At 50.5% G+C, this 6,173-nt stretch overlaps 1 long non-coding RNA gene across 4 annotated transcripts; it reads left to right on the plus strand.

Moving 5' to 3' along the window:
* Positions 1–438: 438 nt before the first annotated feature.
* LOC128628534 (uncharacterized) lies at positions 439–5,793 on the plus strand. 4 transcript variants are annotated; one of them, XR_008392949.1, is made up of 3 exons: positions 439–528; positions 3,513–3,616; positions 5,441–5,793. It is a non-coding gene; the product is annotated as an uncharacterized LOC128628534 (long non-coding RNA). The 4 variants fall into 4 exon arrangements; XR_008392950.1 differs by lacking the exon at positions 439–528 and adding an exon at positions 2,364–2,447; XR_008392951.1 differs by lacking the exon at positions 439–528 and adding an exon at positions 2,861–3,062.
* The last annotated feature ends 380 nt before the right edge of the window (positions 5,794–6,173 follow it).

Here is a 6,173-nt window from a genome sequence, read left to right on the forward strand (position 1 = left end):
CGGCACGGCACGGCACGGCCGGTCAGGGTATGGGGCCAATGCACCGTGAGCCGGTGGGTGGTGCTGAGGTCACTGCTGAGCTGTGCCTCTGCTTATGCAGCACAGACAATCGCCTGTGCTTCCATCAGATCTGCTTTTCCAAGTGCCCGGCTTTGGGAAGCAGACCGGTGGTGGGCACCAGGGCTGGCTGATGGGTGGGCCATTGTCTTGGCTCCACCTTCATGGGCTGAACCTTAATAACAGTGTCAATGGCACGTGCTGTGAAGCTGGTGTGTGTGTGTGTGTGTGTGTGTGTGTGTGTGTGTGTGTGTGTGTCTTGTTCTGGGTCCCATTGACTAAAGCTTGTGGGAGGAGCTAAATCAAGAGGAGGCGTGGCTCACATTTCTCCTTCCCAGTACCCAATCAGGTCGCTGAATTTTTCTTCCCGTTTCACGGATGAGAAAGCAGAGGCTCAAGGAACTTGGAGTTTCCACAGCCAGAGCAGCTTAGAAGTGAAACCTTCTAGGCTCCTCCCCATCTACGTTGGAGGTGTGTGACGGGGGGGGGGGGGGGACTCAATTTCTTCCTCTATTTTAATGAGAAAATGCTATGGGGGGTGGTGTGGGGAAGGATGCTGGCCGTGTTTGTTTCCAGGAGTTAAAGGCTCCCAACTTTTGGACCTGTCTCCCTTTGTTTGGGAAGTTCACCAAGATGGGCCTTTATTCAAACATGAGGCAAAGTCCCCACCCATTGTCCTTCGGGAGGAGGGTGGGGTCATCCCAACCCCCACACAGATGCCGACTGCGCTGAAAGTTCTCTTTCATGATGCGAACTGACATCTTTTTAACAGACCCTTGAGAAGCTGGGGAGAAATAATCTTCCCGGAGGGGGTAGTGCCTCCCTGGGAGTTTATTGAAGATGCAGTTGTGGGGACCAGGAAGGGTCCGCGGGCCCTCCTGACTGGCCGGCCAGCTGTTCTCAGCTGAACTTTGGGGAGTTAGCAGGACAGCAAAGCAGCCCCAAACGGGGCAGCTAAGATCAGAACTGACTGACGGCCCTGTGAAGACCGCCCCTCCCCCCACACCCGGGCCCTTGTTGTCAGGGTGGTGGGAGGATTGGAGGTTTTGAGTCATATTAGTATTTGGATATTTTTAAGTCAGAATGATCAAGTGGGTGATAAATTTGCATTTAGAGTCTGGAGTCAAGGAAACGACGCTTAGCGCGATGTTTGGCTGGAGAGATTATCTTTTAATTTGAATTTAAATGTCTTTAGGCGGGGATTGCATTTCAAATCCCTTGGTTCTCACCACTCCCTGGCGGCCATCTGATTCACACATTGCTGTGTCCGCCATCTGCCCAGCCCCTGTGGCTAACACCGGAGTTTTCCACCCCAGCCGAGGTCTCCGAGCTTTGAGAATCTGTTTATTCAAGTGCTAATGAACGAAAGGCAGATTTGCTGACTGTGTTGTGGTTTATAACTTTGAACCTTTCTCTGATTCTCACTTCAGTGGAATGAATAATCATGGTGATCTTTACTGGTGATCTTTATTGACGACAGTGATAACTGGTGATAAATAATGTTAAAGAAGCTGACATTCATTTCCATTCATTCCACACATGCTTATTGAGAGCTGCTACGAGTCAGCACTTCTCTGGGTCTAGGGAGTAGGCAGCGCGAAGAAGGAAGACAAAACTGGAACTTGAATTCCAGTGGGGGTGGAGAGAGACAGACAATAGAGAAGATTCGTGATTAAAGTTCATGACCTAATAGATGATGATAAGTACGAAGGAAAAAGTGGGGAAGGGAGTAAGAAGTGTTGAGGGGAGGGAGAGAGTTTATAGAAATGAGGTGGCCGTTGAAGGCTTCACCAGGGAAATGAAATTTAGTAAAGATCTGAATGAAGTGTGGGAGTTGGCCGTCTGGGGCAGAAACATTCTAGGAAGAGGAAACAGCATATGCAAAGGCCCTGAGGTGGGATCAGGCCCGGCCTGTTAGAGAAGCCTTATCAACATACCAGGCATAGTTCTAAGCACTTTCCCTCCTGTGAGGGAGGTACTGCTATTGTTCCCATTTATAGATGGGCAAACTGTGACCGGAGACCCTAGGAAACTCACTGCAGCTTAAAGAAGAGGCAGGCAGTCTGACCCCAGAGTTCCTCCTCTAAAGTGCTGTTATGTTTGAGAAATGACTTCATTGGCCCGGGTAGACCCAGAGACAGAGGGTTTGCACCTCTAGCTCTAAGCAGGCTTCCCAGCCCTGGAGGAAAACCCTGGGTGTGGTGGTAGGGGAGGGAGTGACTCAGGCCTTGGCTGACTTCCTGCTGAGTCACTGCCGAGGGGCCTTGAAGAGAGGCACTTAGGCTTCCCCTCCTCACACGGGCAGGTTCCTGCTTTTTGGAGGCGATGCCTGGTGACCGGGCCTTAACTGCACACTGGCGGTGTGTGAATCCACCTCACTTTCCCAACAGGTCTGTTGGGAAATTGTGGGTGGGCTCTATTTCCTGGTGGGACCCCACGGCCAGCCAAAGAGGGAACAGACCTGGAGGTCGACTTTCCCAAGCTAGCCCTGCACCTTCTAACAAGTCCTGGGTGGACACAGCCTGTCCCGGGTCAGGCTGTCTGTCCGTCATTTCGGGTGAACCGTTCAGGGGTAGCTGTGTGCTTCGCATACCACTGCAACGGAGGACGAATCAGAGGTCAGCCACACACGTCCCCCTGGACCTCACCCTCTGGACGCATTCACTCGCAAATACAGCATGGAAGGAAAGTGTAAATACGTATACCAAGTTCGTTCGGATCTCAAAACGGGGCTTAAAGAAGGACAACCGACGAGTACTGAGCACTTACTGTGTGCCAGCCAGCATTCTAAGCACTTCTCATGTTTTATTTCATTTCCACAACTCTCACAACACCTATGAATTGAGGCACTTCCCTTTTTATAGATCAGGAAATGGATGGAGGCTGACAGAGGCCAGAGCCAGGCCAGGGCAGAAAGGACAGAGGAAGCAAAACCCGGAGTCGGAACGCGCAGGCTGGATTTGGGCAGCGGTGAGGGGCTGGAGCGAGAGGGCGGGAGAGTGACAGTGAGTGAGAGGTGGAGGGGACAGCGGGGCCAGACTGTGAGCCGGCCTTGAGGTCAAGGTGGCGGGAAGCCAGGGAAGGGTTTTCAGCGTGCTTCTCCCTGGGTTGGAGCTCTGTCGCTTTGGTTTAGTAGGAGGGACTCAGACTCTTTGTGGTGAGAAGACCTCTCGCTTGCTCCTTGATCACCAAGACTCTCTGTATTTCTTGAACTTCTGCTCCAGACTATCCTCAGAAAAGAACCGTGTGTTCCAGGAAAGGTGCTGGCGGGTCCTCTCCTCTGGGGCCGCGCCACCCCCCCTGGTTCACCTTTCCTGACTTTCACCTGTTTGCTTTCCGATTCTAATGCGGACATTAGTTGTAGCTGCATTTCCACTGCTTTGCAAAATTTCTCCTCCTTGGGTTTTTGTTTTTTTCTAACCCCCACCAGAGAACATTTTTTTCATCGCTTTTAGAGAAAGAAGAAGGGAGAGACAGAGACAAACATGGATGTGAGAGAGAAACATTGATTGGTTGCCTCCCATATCTGCTAAGACCAGGGATCGAACCCACGACCTAGGTATGCGCCCTGATGGGGAATTGAACCTGCAGCCTTCGGGTTACAGGACAGTGCTCCAACCAACTGAGCCACACTGACCAGGGCTCTCCTTCCTGTTTTTACTATGTGATCTGGTGAGGTGGCTTCATGACACATCCTTATGGTAACACCGTTCATTGCCTACCCAGTGCAGTCTCTCTCCTTCCTGGCATGAGAAACCCCGATTTTGCTCAAGGTGACCACATGCCCGCTCCAGACGATGGACCAATGATATGTCTAAGCCAACAGCAGCCCTGTTTCCGTCTTCCCAGCCTCCCTTGTAGCTAGGCTCATCCTTGGGGCCCCACTGCTGTCAATGAGACAGAAGGGGAAGTTTGCTCTGGGCTTCTGAGAAAGCTGTTCATTTTTTTGTCAAAAGGGAACAGCCCCAGCTTCCTCCCCCACAAGCCTTTCCCCTGCCCCCATGACTGTAAGAGTCATGGTGGTCAGAGCTCTCTGCGGCTGGAAGGGCGTCCATGGGGGCTGGTCAGCAGCCATTGCTTGGAGAACACCTGTCTGGTGAGGAGCGGGTTCGAGCAAACACCGAGAGAAGGAAACAGGCAGGGAGAGGGCTGCAGAGGAAAGCTGAGACCTTACCTGGGTGTTAGGATTCAGACATGGAACCAGTACGCCCCTGAGCAGTTCTGTGAGAGATGCATGCTGTTCTTTTCCCTTACGCTGGTTTGAGACGGGTTTCCACGCTTGTAGCCAACGGCCGGGTCTGCTATCTTCATGGTGAATGTCTAGCAGGGCTCCCAGCCTTTGCTGCAGGTAACACCTGCCTCCGTGATGGACAGTTAGGAGATGTATGAGGACTCCGGGCACACATCACCCACCTGCCCACCCACGACCTCGCAGCCCCTCCCCAGCACACCCCCCCCCATCTCCACCCTGTTGCTCAATCACTTGCCCAAGGGAATGCGGAGTGAAGACACCCAGGGTGTCATCACACACCGAGACCACTTCAGTGTCACAGTGTCCTCAGTAGCCCCTCGCAACACCCTTACTTGAGAAACGCTGGGGTTGAGAAATGGGAGTCAGAGGAAAGTGGGGTGGGCAGGGGCAGGGGGCGGGGGTCCGTCTGATCTGGGACAGACCTCTGAGGACATCCACTCGCTCTCCCGTACGCTAGCTCACACAGCACATGGTTTTAACAATCTTCTAAATTATCAGTTGAGATGTAATGGATCTATAACATGATATTAGTTTTAATGTACAACATGATTTGGTATTTGTGTAGGTTGCAAAATGATCACCAAAATAAGTCTTAAAATTCATCACCACACATAGTTACAATTTTCTTTTCTTCTGGTGAGACTTTTTAAGATTCACTCCCTTTTTTTTTTAAACTGGAACTTTTAAAATATATATTTTATTTATTTATTTTTAGAGAGAGGTGAAGGGAAGGAGAAAGGGTGGGAGAGAAACATCAATGTTTGGTTGTCTCTCACACGCCCCCTACTGGGGACCTGGCTTGCAATCCAGGCATGTGCCCTGACTGGGAATTGAACTCGTGATCCTTTGCTTCACAGGCTGGTGCTCAATCCACTGAGCTACACCAGCCAGGGCAAGATTTATTCTCTTAGCAACTTTCAAGCATCCAATACAATATTATTAGCTATAATCACCATACTGTGTATTATATCCCGTGAGTTTTTTTTATAACTGGAAATGTATACCTTTCGACCCCCCTTCCCCACTTTGCCCCCACCTCTTGCCTCTGGCCACCTCCAGTGTGTTCTCTACCCAACCTTCTTGTCGAACACCCACTTTGTGCCTGACTCTGAGACGGCCTTCTCTCCACAGGTGAGGAAACGTGAAGTTCAGCATATGGAAAATGCAAAAGGAAGAAACCGACTATTGAGTCTCCCTCTTCCCTCCAGCTTCTCAAAGAGGAATGACTTTAAAATGAAACAGATGAGCCCTGGCTGGTGTGGCTCAGTTGGTTGGCGTATCATCCTGTAACTTAAAGGTTGAGGGTTCTATTCACATCAGGGCACATACTTAGGTTGTGGGTTCGATCTCGGTCAGGTGCATATGGGAGGCAACCAACTGATGTTTCTCTGCTCTCTCTCATATCAATCTCTCTCTCTCAAACCAATAAGCATAATCAAGTGGGGATTAAAAAATTAAAATAAAACACATGAAATCCAGATCAGCAAACGACAAAGCCATGCTGTTGCGGGGGGGGGGGGATCTGGACGTTGAGATGGGGGGGTCACGTTGGGTTTGCAATCTCCTTTCTTGGAAACCTGCAGGAATGCAGACCTAACCCCTGGACTCATCTCTGATTGGCAGCTTCACGGAGTAAAAGCAAGGGCTTCTGAGTGAACAGACTTAGGTTTGCACACTTAGTCCTTTCTTAAACAAGTGGGTTCAGACAAGCTGCTAAACCTCTGAGGCGCTATTTCCTCCGAGTTCCCGTGGGCATTGTATGAAGATAGTAATACTACGTAACACTATCTGAGGGCTAACGTATTCTGGTTCTGATATAAGCCCTACATGTGCATTAACTCATTTAATACAACAGATGAAGAGC

The sequence above is a fragment of the Artibeus jamaicensis genome, unplaced genomic scaffold, assembly GCF_021234435.1.
Source record: "Artibeus jamaicensis isolate MK-2021 breed Jamaican fruit bat unplaced genomic scaffold, CSHL_Jam_final contig_797, whole genome shotgun sequence".
In the NCBI taxonomy this organism is placed as follows: Eukaryota; Metazoa; Chordata; class Mammalia; order Chiroptera; family Phyllostomidae; genus Artibeus; species Artibeus jamaicensis.